Raw genomic sequence first — 15,663 nt, forward strand, 5'->3', positions numbered from 1 at the left:
AATTCAGTTCAATTCAATTCAGTTTATTTGGCCATTAGACATACAGTTTTAGGCTTCGTCAGAATACATTGAAAAACATATAAATACATTTTAAAAAACACTAATGACAGAAATAATAAAATTTAAGTAATACAATGAAAACATGAAATTATTTGAAACTTTTAAATAGAAAAAAACTTAAATTGCAATTAAACTTATTTATTAAAATACAATTTCATACAAATTTGTGTTGAAAAACTCAGCAACAGAATAAAAAGGATTATTTAATAACCAATTGTAAAATCTAGTTTTGAAACTATTGATTGGTAATTTATAATATTGACTTGGGAGCTTATTATATAATTTCGTCCCCATAATTAAAAAGTTTGTGTTGCTCTTGTGTAATGTACAATATGGAATATTAATTTGTTCACTATTTCTAATTTCATGATCATGTATATTGGCCACTAATGAGTAACTGTCGATATTTTGTCGAGTGTAAAGTACTAGATCATATATATACAAATTTATGATTGTTACAATCCGTGATTGTCTGAAAAGTGGCAGACAATGTTCCAGATAGTTTGATTTACATAAAATTCTAATGGCTTTCTTTTGTAAAATCAAGACCCTTCCAATTTTGGTTCCATTTCCCCAGAAAATTAGAGCATATCGGATTATCGACTGAAAGAAAGAAAAGTAGGCACATCTTAAATAATTTTGAGAAACGCAAGCCGTTAATTTCTTTAAGAAATATAAAACTCTTGATAGCTTTGTGCATATGTATTAGATGTGCTTATGCCATGTTAAACTGGAGTCTATAAAAAGTCCTAGAAATTTTGTTGAGTTGAGTCTGTTGTCCTTATTTATTAGATAATTTAGGCAGAAAGTTATGTTGATAGTTTTTTCTTGATTAAGCAAGAAACCATTAGATTCAAACCATAAAGCCATCGTGTTAATCGCTCTATAGAACATAAACTTCTCACTATCAATGGTCGGCCCATCCTTTGTTTGAGAAAGAGTATCTTTTAATTACTTTCTTATGTACTTAAACAGTTGCGTTTATAAATTAATTGAACTCTCGTTCTTTTTCCTCATAGCGTGTATTGTAACCCTCATCCGTTCATTTTTTTATTTTTTCTCTCTTCCTTTATCCCTTATTTCCGTTCTTGTACGAATGCTGTTTCATGTGAATTTGTATGTCTGTTCGTGCGTTCGGATATGTGCCAGCGCCTGGGCGCCCATAGAGGGTGATAACGGAAATTGAATGTAAAGTATAATATAAGAATGTGGTTATGTAAATTAGACAGGAATGTAACTGATATAAGATGAGAATCTAAATTATTTCGGAATGCACAAAATTTATAAAAAATATATATGTCATGATGAAATAAATTTCATCTATAATATCAAATAGTCTTTTTTTTATTTTCAGACTATCACTTATCAAATTATGGCAGCAGAAGTAGATTCTGTTACATCATTACAATATATTAATATGCATCACGAATATTTTGGACTTTTTTTATGTAAGTCATCTTCAGGTGATGTGATTTACTAACAAACAACTACAGGGACATCATTTTATTTTTACTTCAATTTTTATTGTACCTGAGTTTTTGAATGTACTTCACTCCCACCCCCTCTACTAGTAAACTGCCAACCGTTCTACACACAGAACCAAGACCGCGTATGCAGTACTGAGTTAGTGAGTATAGTACGTTCCAGAAATATGTTCGCGTTTTCCAGTGACGAAAGAGCTTCCATATTGAATAATATTTTCGCACAGGTACTGTAGTCCGTTTGCGTACGTCTTATCCCGGTTTCCCCCACCTGCTTCTGTTCGCCCCTCTGTAAAGTCTAGTAGCTGGGCTGTCTTAGCTCTTTTCTGAAAACATTAATTTCTGTTAGGAATTGGATGTCTACGTAATATTATACACCTGTTTAAAATAACTTAAATAAAAGGGCCTCGTTAAGTAATTAACTGTCAGGTGATTTCCCCCCCTTTCTACGACCCTGCGACAAAACCACTTGAACGGACAGTAGATAGCGTTTCTGAGTAATTTTATCTTTTCGGATCGGGCAGAAGTGAAGATTAAATTTACAGTACGTAAGGTCTCTTTTATAGAGTAGGTACAGAATTATTTCAACATGAGTTACTGGTACGAAGGACGAAACTGGTAATTGGAATTAGGTACAATAGTCTATAGTGCGATAATATGCACAAAAGAATTGAAGCCTGTATCGAATTGAACGGCCACCATTTTAAAAAATGTGTTTAAATATCCATATTATGATTATTTTTCAATGTAACTTCATTCTCTATATTGTAAGCTTACGCTAATGTGCTGTAACAGTACAATATACACTGTATAATGAATACGTCCGAATGGATAGCTCAATTCGTGAGTAAAAATACTAAGTGTTAATACAATACTATATTTTGATTAAACAAAAACCTAATGAAAATGATCGAACTCAAAATTGCGATATTTCCAAGTTTACATAAATGAATGAACTACTTTTCCTCCCTCCTATACCTAGTAAAGTGATTTGTATTTTACGCCAGTATCATCGAACTCCAGTCTTGGAAGGGGGAGCAAGCGGTGTTTCTGGTTCTAGACCTTTAATCCAAAGATATAGCCAGGTTGATATTAAAAATGTTAGTAAAAATAAAATGATGTCCCTGTACAATTGAACATAAGTGAAAAGATATAGAGATAAAAAATAAAAAAACATAATTATAAAGATAAAAAAACACATATAAAACACAAGTAAAAATTTAACCTTGCTTGCATATTTTAAAGAGGTTAAATGGCGTCAAACATAGTATTGAATTAAAACATTCAGACAAAAATATTCCAGTAAATATGGTTGCAATATTAAAAACGAAATCTTTGAATGGCAAACAGTGTGTCGAATTTGAAGAATTAAAATGGTTTAAAATTATTTTAAACTGAAGGCTGAGACTTTTTCATTTGTAATACAATGTTCAACATGTTAGAATTCTGTAGGAAGTAGATGTAAAATTATTCTCAGTCTTTCGCCGCAGTGAGAGGCATTAATGTGAAAAGTGTGCAGCAGAGGCTTTCAGAAGTTGTAGCCTTCTCATCTTGGCCATAAAATAATAAGGTTTATTGAGGTATAAACCAATTTGAAAATAACCAGATTGTTGTTTATATAATTTTAATGTACCGAAGTACATATGGTATTTCCATGCAGATATTCTGCGTCATCATACGATGAAAGAGTAATATATATGATATGCGTAAATCACTTTGGCCCGATTGTATAAACCATTTAATCTTAGATCAGAGGTTAAATTGATCCTTGTTTCAGCTGAACTTGGAATTTTGTGTTGTATAAAGTCTAATCTGAGATTAATTTGTCTCAAACTGAAGTCAACTTTAACTGGAGAAATTTCTCCGATTAAGTTAGATGATCCAATATATTATTTTAATGTACCGAAGTACATATGATATTTCCATGCAGATATTCTGCGTCATCATACGATGAAAGAGTAATGGAACGGAGAAAAATCCCGGCGCCGGAGAGAATTTTTCTCCGTTCCATTACTCTTTCATAGTATGATGACGCAGAATATCTGCATGGAAATATCATATGTACTTCGGCACATTAAAATAATATATATGATATGCGTAAATCACTTCGTGATTTAAGACGGCGCTTATTCCGTCGGATCCCGGCCAACTAGTCACTCATATCGAGTGCACCTCAGCACATGTGTGGACTTCGGTCCTGCGTTCATAGACATCTATGACGTAGTGCAGAGGGCGGCCACTAGAGGGAACCCAAGAGTTGGAGCTTAATCTGAGACGATTCTAACCGGCGTCGGAGTTGTATCCGGTGTGGCTTAGTGGATAAAGCATCAGCACGTAGAGCTGAAAACCCGGGTTCAAATCCCGGCGCCGGAGAGAATTTTTCTCCGTTCCATTACTCTTTCATCGTAGATGATCCAAGTTCAGTTATTTCTTTTCTGTGTGAAATATACGAGTGATAGATTGTGCAAATAAAATATCCATTATTATTATTATTATTATTATTATTATTACTATTATTATTAATATTAATAGATATGTTAGGTACATTTATATATTTTTTTTCAATTTCTTGTCTTAATACACAAACAATCTTATATTTTATAAGGCTCTATCGTGTTCAGCAGTATCAAATAACATAACTATAATTATATTATGTTTATAACAACCATTAATTATTATTGGATATGATAGGTACATTCATAAATGTTCAATTAACTGTATTACTAAACGAAAATTGTCGTTTTATAAAGCTTTATTATGTTTAGCAGTATCAAACACCATAACATGATAACAACTAGGAGAACAGTCAACCTTCTTCTTATTGTCCGCCAATATTTACATTGCACAAAACAAATCAGTGTCTCCAACAGAGTGTACGGAAAGTCCCAAAAAGTAGTTGTAAAGTCGCTAGATTTCTCATTATCAACAAAGAAAGATTAAATTTTGTCACTATGGGGTGCTAAAAAGATCACTAAATCCCTATTTAAGCAATATAAAAGTTAAAAGAAATTATTGTTGAAATAGAGTTAAAATCGCTAGATTGGCAACACTGAACAAACCTGTATAACATAGTCCGCGCATCACTATTTCACCTGTTTATGCGATGTTGCCAAATCCTTTTCACGTGAACTTAGATTGCATTTGAACCAAGGTAATTTGATCGCAGAAAAGTTTTATACAATAGAAGAAGTGTCTGAACTCGGTTCAGTTTTCGATCTACGATCAAAGTTGATCTTCAGTCAGGGAATTTTATACAATTGGGCCTTCGTGGTTTAAGACGGCGCTTATTCCGTCGGATCCGGCCAACTAGTCACTCATAACGAGTGCATCTCAGCACATTTGTGGACTTCAGTCCTACGTTCAAAGACATCTATGACGTAGTGCATAGGGTGGCCACTAGAGGGAACGCAAGAGTTGGAACTTAGACGATTCTGTCCGGCGCCAGGGTGGGTATCCGGTGTGGCTTAGTGGGTAAAGCATCAGCACGTAGAGCTGAAAACCCGGGTTCAAATCCCGGTGCCGGAGAGAATTTTTCTCCGTCCCATTACCCTTTCATCGTATGATGACGCAGAATATCTGCATGGAAATATCATATGTACTTCGGTACATTAAAATTTCTCCGTCCCATTACCCTTTCATCGCAGATTGTTGTTGTTTAGTCAACTATTCGAAGATAGGTTGAACAACATAAGTGACACTAATAAGGCATCGTTCATGAGGAAACTAACTAATAATGGCATATGTTTTTCACCAAAACTATACAATGTCAGTACTTACCAGTGAAAATAATTTGAACCACAAAACACAGGAAAAACTCTTTTTTAACAAAGAAAATCGAATGTTGTATTCATTCAAAGCTATAGATCTCACAATTCTTCAAATAATTTTCAAAAAATCCGCTCACGACACTGCAAGAGCGCAGTGAACAAAGTCTGTGTTATAATACATCATCTGCCCTTTATACTATACAATCAAAGTTACGTTATTGTCGCTGGTATAATTTCGTGCTAAATTTAAAAAGAAATATCACGAAATTAGCCATGTCACGAAATTAACCAAGTTTGCCCTTGTGAAACATTGAAACAGAAGTTAATGCGAAATTAAAATCTTTCTTGACTTTTTTAATAAAGTTATACGCATCATGTCTTCAATTTTACACAGAGAAACGCAGTAACGCTAAACAACCAAAGATGTTGATAAAGCGTCGTAAAATAACTACTTAAAATACTATATTGATGCGAGTACATGCTATATCAGTCCATCTCGTTTGAACTTCAATAGGCTATGTATGGGACTCGTTACATGCCCCACAGGACTCAATTTTCTGTTTAATTACTCTATCTGAACGATGTAATACTTTAGAAATTGAATAATTTAATTACTAAACCGATTCAATTTAGTCTTTGTAATGTAATGAAATGTAAAATTTATTGTGGCGAGCTGTAAAGCCATGATGTATTACTGTGTTTCCTTAATGATGTAATGAACTTTTAACAGGGTCATCATTGTCATGAAATATCTTATATATTTTTCCAATTACAGATTCGAAGTTGCTCACAGTCAATCGGTCATCTGTCTATTATAATAATTACAATATATGTACTGATATCTAGAGAAAGATAGTCTTAATTTATTAGTGACGCTGAAAGTCATGGTTTCTGTAACGTACTTTCTATACCACTAGAGTTAGGAGAGTGCATTATAATGCTCGCTTCTTACATCTTTATGTTGAATTGATAAATTACAGGGAAAGCTAAATGGGCAATCTGACTCTCAGACGATCAGCTTTCAAGCTCCAGTTATGCACAGAATTAATCGATGCATCACATACTGTTAATTTAAAACTTTACTAAACGCTCGTGTAAGCAGTTAAATTTAATAATAAATTGATTCACACACACACACACACACACATATATATATATATATATATATATATATATATATATATATATATACAGAATTGCCAAATGTGTGTAGGCCTATATACAAGGCCGGGTATTTATGGAGATCGCGAAAATCACAATATAACAGATAGACAGTAGATTTTTACTAATCTTTACGAATTAAATGATTCTGATTAATAATATGCGGATAAAACAATCGCGACAAATCGCGAAAGAGAGTTCAGATAGCGAAATATGTACACATTCGCGAATTATTAGTCTACTATTGCGTCGTTTTATAGCGAATTTAATATTCTGAGTTTTTTAGGATTCTTTTCACTTGAATTTGTTATATATCCAAGTAGGCCACATTACATGGTATTCCAAGTGTTCTCATTATATTAGTGAACTCAAAAGACAGAGAATTCAACATTTCACTAATAATTTGAAAGTGTTAATTTGAGGGCTGCAAGTTTTTTTTTCGTTTTTAATGAATGTGTGTTAAATACAGTCTCAATCCAACAAATATTGTCTATTGGCCGTATCGCATCTTTACCAAAATCCAACGAACCTTTAATGTTAATTATTTGGAAAGTAATATTCATACTGAGTTAATACTCCAATTCCAAAATAATTGTATTTTCAAAAATTTCCATAATCTCCGTCGAGAATACAAATAAATCTCCAACAATCTCCTCCGACACCAATATTAAAAAACACAAATGATAAAATTAATCTCCATAAATACCTACCTCTGCCTACATATCTTGTTTGTTTTTCCTTTCATGTCCATCTTCCAAGACTAAATTTGTTAGCTTAGTGGGAGCAGCTTCTTTAAGGGAAGGAGACTCTAAAATCAAACGTTTGGTCCTCCATGTTAGGAGTTGACGTATCACGCTCCCTCTTCGTCGAATAAAGTTACAATGCTGAAAAGCCCAATAATGAAAAGCTGAGTAGTTTATTATTATTATTATTATTATTATTATTATTATTATTATTATTATTATTATTTATCCAATGCCTACCCACTTCACTTTACGTAATTCGCGTTCCGTATATTGCGGATAGATGGCAGGACTGTGACCCATTTTTCTAGTTGTGCACTACTTCGGCGGTCCACACTGTAAATGATGTGTAACTATGGAGAGTTATGTCGTGTACTAGGGTGAATGTATGTGTAAGTGTTCGTGTAAGAATAGTGTCTGGAATGAGTGATGATGATGATGGTGATGATGAGGAGGAGGAGGAGGAAGGGAGAAGTGAAAACCCGGTGCCGGCATATAGCCTACTCCTGTCGAATAGCACCAAGGAGACCGTCAGGCTTAACGTCCCCTTCCGACGGACGAATCACTATCAACACTGACATATGCCTTCTCTTCATATGCACTGCGGAGAGATTTGGGATTTAACCCAGGCATATTGGTGCACAATTATTATTATTATTATTATTATTATTATTATTATTATTATTATTATTATTAAACTTTATTATGAATTTAATTCCCACGTGGAAGTAGTGATGATGATGAGGATGATGAGGATGATGATGATGATGATGATGATGATGATGATGATAAAGCTTGGACCATACTTCAATGTGATGAACAACGAATTACTGCCAATGAAGTATAATTTTTAAGAAAAACTTTCATGGAGATATTCAGTTTTCGGAGTTAGTACTAATAATTTCATATGGTCAAACAAAATACATTTCTAGGTTAGGTCTCGTGAATCAATTCTTCAGTCAAACCAATGAATTTCATATTGCCAGACAAAATCCCTAACCCTTTTTCATATACTGTAGTTTGCCTACGAAAATATGTTACAGATTATTGAATTATAAAGGTAAAATACGGTAAGTAGATAAGTCATTCAGTACGTATGATCGTGTAATATCTAGTAACAGTTGGCAACACTGACAAGACGGCAATATTTGCTGTTCAGGAACTGTTCTTACGTGACCCTCACTATACTTGAAAACCATTTGCGAAGAATATGGCTTAGTTATGAGGCAATCGATAAGCCCTTAAGAATAATGATGCGCTTAATGTTTATACTTGGCCACGTCCTAAGAGAGTTGAAACTAATGGCTAAATTGTCTCTCCTGTACAAGAGAGATTTTTTTTGTTAACAAAAGTCTCTGAAACCCAGCTTGGCCGTATCTATTTAGCTGAAGGCTAGGGATTCTGCTATAAGAAGGATTGGGTTGTACCCTGCAGTGATTGGCTTTCGGTATTGATTTAAAAGCTTACATTGGACCGAAAAGAAAACACTTCAGGATTTTCTCTCTCTTGGAACTTATATTGCTTTTACCTCACACCCACGCCGCGTATTGATGATCCTCTGGGGAGTGGATGAATTGGCTGTAAGTCAGATTGTAACGACCCTCGAAAAAGCATCGATCATACCCAGTAGACTAGCTCTGGCCACAAATTTTATCACGTATTATGTCATTTTAATTTTCTCTATTCAACTTAAGGTCGTCTTGGGTATGATCGCGTTTTTTATTTGACTTAAAGGTTATTAGGTCTAAGAGCAATGTTTTCTTTCTTGTTTCATTTGATGATACTTCTGAGGTGCAGAGACTTAGACAGATCTGCAAGATTCGCGGAGAAAAAGGTCAATTGTGGAATTTTCGTTTGCATACTCGGGTTTAACAATCGTTCTCCGTACTTGATTGCTCCTTTTTTCCGCCACTGCCACGAGACGTTATATAGAATTAACGTTAAATTCTAAATATGTATGATATGAACTTTTTTGTGTTAAATTTTAACAAAAATTTTAAATTTTAAGTTAATTTTTTGTGTTAAAATTTAACACAAGAAAGTTCTTATCATACATATTCCGAAGTGATACAGTGTTGAAAGTTGTGAAATCAAGATGTTAAATTCTAAGTTATTAATAATTAAATTTATTATTTTAAATCATTAAAATAAGAAATATACCAATTACAGTACTAAATGCCACCGTAGATGGGCACTTTAATAATTACAATAGAAATAAAATTGAATTTAAAATTGTCTGTACTTGCTAATATTAACAAAGAAGTAGCCTACGTCAAGTTTGCAGTCTCTCACTAAATTTACATTAAATTTTAAACTATTCATAATTGAATTCATTGTTATATAAGGTGAACTGTGAGTATTGTCATTGATTTAAACGGGTTATTCTTTGAGATGTTTAAAACAAAAAAGGTTAACACAATAAAATTTAAATGGTTTTTGTTTCCTTTTCAAGAAAAAGAAAATTATTTTATGTGAAATAACCAAAAGTAGAGTTAATCATGTTGACTTCTGAAATCCTCAATTAATACTTTAAAATTTCCAAAAATGTCTCATTCCCTCGGATTTAAATGAAATGTACCGTAAATCATAATATTCCTTGCTGGATAATTAACCCCTCTCAATACAAGTACCATTGCCCCAGAGAATTATAAGATAAGACGGACTGAGCATAAGCGAAATATCTGTATTAATAAGTTTGTACCATCAAGAGTTTAGTATTTATTGTGTTTATAGGGCCTACTCCAATTTTCTTTTTATTAATGCGTAGGGCTCTTTTTGTTAACAAAGAGGAAAGTTAGCACTTGCATCACACACAATTTGTCATTATTGTTCAAAATAATGTAAGAACAGTTTTATTCTGAAAAAGCTTCTGCTTAGTCGCGAGACACGTGTGAGATCAATATTTGTTTCAAATTATATTAGACTACACGATGTCTCCATCACGCGAAAAGAAGTGTAGCTAGCTGTGGCTCCTGTTGTTTCTTATAACAATGTTAATCGTAAGTATCTTACCGTTTTAATAAATGTGGTGAGTTATGATTTTTTTAGTAGGTTATTTTACGACGCTTTATCGACAACTTAGGTTATTTAGCGTCTGAATGAGATGAAGGTGATAATGCCGGTGAAATGAGTCCGGGGTCCAGCACCGAAAGTTACCCAGCATTTGCTCACATTGGGTTGAGGGAAAACTCCGGAAAAAACCTCAACCAGGTAACTTGCCCCAACCGGGAATCGAACCCGGGCCACCTGGTTTCGCGGCCAGACGCGCTAGCCGTTACTCCACAGGTGTGGACTGTGAGTTATGATCATGAGTAACTTTCTATCAGTGTCATTCTTTAATTATTATGTTGCATTCTAAGAGGTCATTTGTGGTTTTAATAATTGCAGTTTTCAAAAGTTCTCTGTGTTAATTCCAATTTCAAATGAATTTTTCTCAATAACTTAATTATTGGACTTTTTTTTAATTTTCGCCACTACCTTTTCTATATTTTACTCCTATTAGTTACATACGTCGTCTCTCTTGAAATCACCTGGTGAGCACTGAATTACATGATTTCATATTAGGTTAGATTAGCTGTAAGGTCATTAAATTTGTGACGAAGTCAAAAAATTATTTACTTTTCTTCTGCCGAATACATTCATCCGTCTTTAGGTGCTTTGCTTTGGTTGTCATTTAATATCTGGGCTATATTTAGTGAAAGTGATAAAAACATTGGCCTACAGCTGTTATAAAACGTAAAGTTTTGTGTGTATTTTACTTTTTACTTATTAACATAGTCTTAATATGTAACTCAATTCACAATAATACTAACTTCATCACAGTCTTTTCCTACAACATCCGAGCCACGCCCCTTTGTTTTGACTAACCAAAATATGGCGGACCAATGTTCAATTGTCTTCAACTTTCAGAAGTCTTTAGCCTCTCTATAGTATCTAGCTCGTTGTAGAAAACATGTCTCAAAATCTGCAGCATTAATCTGTAAGATATCAAACGTTAACACCAAAACAAAGTCTCTTATTTCGGCCCACTTGTCTTGTTTTGTGTTTCTGTTCAGAGAAGCAAAGTATTTACCAAATAAAATGTTCTTGCTTTCTAGCAGTTCTTGTAAGAAAGTCAATTGCTTCAATACTTTATTCTTCTTGGAAGCCATTTTTCAGAATTAACAATAACCATCGCCTCCTATGACACTTGTATGTCAGCCCTTTAGAGACTAGACGGTCTACAAGAGTAAAAATTTTACTAAAGTAATCAAAATTTTGTTATATGAAATACACATAAAAAAGAACTTTGGTAGACATCTGAATTTGCTATGGTAAGCTACTAGAAGTTTTTTTACTATAAGTCAGTTTATGAAACAGGCATCTGGTCTCGTCGCTAATTAGAAACAGGCTGAATTTACGTAATGCCGCGACGGGCAACAAAATACCGCAATATCGATATTGCGAAGGATGAGAGCCGGTATCTGGGTTTGAGGTTACACCGCGTAAACGTTGTTATTGCCGTTGTGCCGTTATCTAGCGACTTACTGCCTCTAATGAATATTAACATCAAGTTCCGTTTATGCTGTGAGCTTGGTAGTTGTTAGTCTCTGTTGCTTCCTTTAATGGAGTTTTCAACCGATATAGTGGCGAAGGAGATGAAATCTATTAGAGAACCGTACTCATTACAAGAGACAGAGAGAAGGCAGAGAGAATTCTCAATAGAAAATATCAGACTAGGTAAGGAGATGCTTTAATGTTGCATGGAAGCCATGTTTCTAGTGCCGAATCATCTCTAGTTTCCTCGATAATGATGTCCCGTTCTCTCTTAGGTGGAAGACCGCCGCTCTTCCGCTCGATTCCCGCTTCTACTGATTGCCTGGTTGGAGTTTTTTTTCTTCTAAGTTTTCCCTTATTGTAAGTCTAATGTCAGGTGATTCATGGCGAATCTTCGGCCGCATCTCGGCAAAAATCATATCGCTATCACCAATTCTATCGGCGCTAAGTAACCTGTTGTTGATACAGCGTTGTTGTTAAACTCTAAAAATCAGCAATCATGGTGGTTGATTTCTGCTGGTTTCTATAGCGATCAACCACATGCTATTGCTGACGCCAGGGTTTTTGGCGCGTGTCCTTGAGTACAATGTACAGTCTGCGAGCATCTATTGATAGTGTAGCTGAAAATGGTACCACCTCCTATACACGTCACTTCAGCAATCTGCCAATCACAGTTGTCAGTCTTGCTGCCCAGACTGCGGCAAAAGTAAGATACTCGCACTTAACTTTCCTGCGGTGTGTCCTTGAGTACAGTGTCCAGTCAGTGAGTTTCTGTTGCCACTGCAACTGAGAACGGTACCTCCTCCTAAATACGCGTCACATCAACAATCTACCAATCACAAGTGCCAGTTTTATCGCCTATAAATTGCTTCAAAAGTTAGACACTCGCGCTTAAGTTTCCCATTACTTATTTCACATGCCAAAATCGGTGGCGCGCCCTATAACATAAGCGGAAAAGAAAAGGTCTCGAGTACTTTTAATAGAGGTTTTAGTGCTTACTACAGTGGGCAATCAAATTATTAGGGACACTTGGTAAAAGTAGGAATTTCATCTTCAAATTCACATAAAACACAAGTAACTTGGATTTTCTCAACTGGAAAAGCTTTATTACTCTAAATAGTGTTTTATAAACAAGATTATTACATATTTAATTGTGTAATAATGAATATGGAATGAAATAAACAAGAAAATTAATATTTTGTCAGACATCCCTTTGCAGCAATTACAGTTTTAACTCTCTCTGGCATACTAGAAATGCATTGGATACAATTGTTTTTAATTTCTTGTCCGTGATGCCACACATTGATCAGTTTTTCTATTAAAGATTATTTGTTTGTAATAATTTCTGAATGAATTTGCCTCTTCATTAGCTCCCAAATATTTTCAATCGGATTAAGGTCCGGAGAGTTACCAGGCCAATCCAGAACCCTAATTTTGTTGTCAGACAGGAATTTTGTCACCTCATTTGCCTTGTGACAGGGCGCATGGTCGTGCATGAACACAAAATCACCATCTGGAAACCATTCACGGACTTGTGAAAGAAGCCGTTCCTTCAGAACCTTTATGTATTGATATTGTCTCATCATTCCTTGAACAAAATACAGGCGACAGTTCCATGACCACTAATCACAGACCACACCATGATGGTTAGAGGATGTTTAACAGTCTTCTACATAGAAAGGCGCCAATGAGAGATGCTGGAATCAACATGTCTTCTATGAAAACCCATCGGAGGATCAAAGAGTTAGGGTTTTCATGTCGCACTCCAACCAAGAAACCATTCCTGAAACCATACATGGTGAAGAAGCGTCTCTCTTGGGCAAAACAACATCAATCTTGGACTGTGGATGTTTGGAAAAAAGTGAGTTGTTTGTCATTCACATGATTTCTTTGTTAGTCATAATTTTACTTTGTGCAAATGTGTTTTATGTACTGTTTATTTCTTTTTTCAGGTGTGTTTTTCAGATGAACTTATCTACCATACAGATACTTGCTGACAAATCTGTGTTCGTTAGAAGGCGTAAAGGTGAAAAGTACAATAATGACTATTATGAAGACTGTTAAACATCCTCTAAGCCTCATGGTGTGGTTTGTGATTAGTGGTCATGGTCGGCTGTATTTTGTTCAAGGAATGATGACAATATCAATACATAAAGATTATGAAGGAACGGCTTCTTCTACAAGTCCATGATTTTGTGTTCATGCACGACTCTGCGTCCTGTCACAAGGCAAATAAGGTGACAAAATTTCTGTCTGACAACAAAATTAAGGTTCTGGATTGGCCTGGTAACTCTCCGGACCTTAATCCGATTGAAAATATTTGGGAGCTAATGAAGAGGCAAATTCAATAAAAATTATTACAAATAAACAATCTTTAATAGAAAAACTGATCCATGTGTGGCATCACGGACAAGAAATTAAAAACAATTGTATCCAATGCATTTCTAGTATGCCAAATAGATTTAAAGCTGTAATTGCTGCAAAGGGATGTTTGACAAAATATTAATTTTCTTGTTTATTTCATTCCATATTCATTATTACACAATTAAATATGTAATAACCTTGTTTATAAAACACTATTTAGAGTAATAAAGCTTTTCCAGTTGAGAAAATCCAAATTACTTGTGTTTTATGTGAATTTGAAGATGAAATTCCTACTTTTACCAAGTGTCCCTAATAATTTGATCATCCACTGTAAATATTATAAGTGTATATCTTATAAAATTATTTAAAATAATATAATATAACAATTTACAAAGAATATATAAACTAAGCTCAATTTATATCGCTGACTTTACGATACAGGTATGTACTGAATAGTAAGTTTTAGACTTAATGTTACAGTTCCATAACTCAAAAACCTTACGTGCTATGAAAAATCTGGTTACATATGAAGAGTCCATTGCAAGAGTGATGGATGTCACTTTTTTTTTGTCGAAAATGAACCAAGACTGTCAATCCATAGCTTAAGACATATAGAATGTACATAGAGAGTTACATGGCATTAACACTGATAGTTATTGTCCAGCAATGATCGGAAAATCACAGTTAAGCTTTGAGCGCTAAGCATTTCAAACTTTCAACCGCTTCTCCTGCAAAATGTATTCCAAATGACATCCGTCATTCTTGCAGTGGACTCTTCATATCTGGAATCAGAGCATCATTTTCAGCATTTTCCTCAGTAGCAGACAATTTGTTTGTAGAGCAATGCAATTTAATCAAATCCTTCTCTCTTTATTAATTACTAATAAATAAATTTCAAATTCTTATCACATTTAAATACTGATTTCCCTGTCGTGTGTGTTCTACTGAAGATGGGACTGCTTTCACTACAACCACAGTCTACTATATACAGTCGCGAAGCTTGAGGTGATTTTTTGCGAATCTCGCGATAAAGCGCTCCAAGCGGTTAGCAACTAGAAACAATAGACTGTCCACTGTCGACTTTGGATTTAGAGTCGACTGTGTCGTATTTCCATCGAGTGCTAGGTCGTTGCGTATTTCGCATTGATGCTTGTGAAGAAAAATCCTAACATCTATTTCTTATTTTACTTCTAGATGCAAAAAGTGGTTAATAAACAGCAGGAGGGAAGATCTAATGACAAAGAATGAAGCATATCTTTATAATAATATAAAGTTTTGCTCTCTTCATTTCGAAAAAACACAATTTATGAATGAAAACAAAAATAAATTAATCTGGAATTCAGTTCGAACTTTATTTGATGTTTCAAATAAACCTGTTCTCTTATTACCTGCAGCTGAGAAACAAAAGCTTTGCACTAATTCTACGTCTGTATCAGCTGATTCCTCGAATAATTGTACATTTTCATACAACTTAGGCCTACTTTTTTTTCAAAGGATATGTTTTTAATTATAGCTGTTAATTTTGTTGTTATTTTTATTTGTTACTTTACT

At 34.3% G+C, this 15,663-nt stretch overlaps 1 protein-coding gene across 4 annotated transcripts in view; it reads left to right on the forward strand.

The window, feature by feature from the left end:
• The window catches only part of LOC138696913 (uncharacterized), a 2,004,918-nt gene that overhangs the window by 749,081 nt on the left and 1,240,174 nt on the right, over positions 1-15,663 (forward strand). The gene's annotated exons all lie outside the window — the stretch shown is intronic.

The sequence above is a fragment of the Periplaneta americana genome, chromosome 3 (assembly GCF_040183065.1).
Source record: "Periplaneta americana isolate PAMFEO1 chromosome 3, P.americana_PAMFEO1_priV1, whole genome shotgun sequence".
Taxonomy (NCBI): Eukaryota; Metazoa; Arthropoda; class Insecta; order Blattodea; family Blattidae; genus Periplaneta; species Periplaneta americana.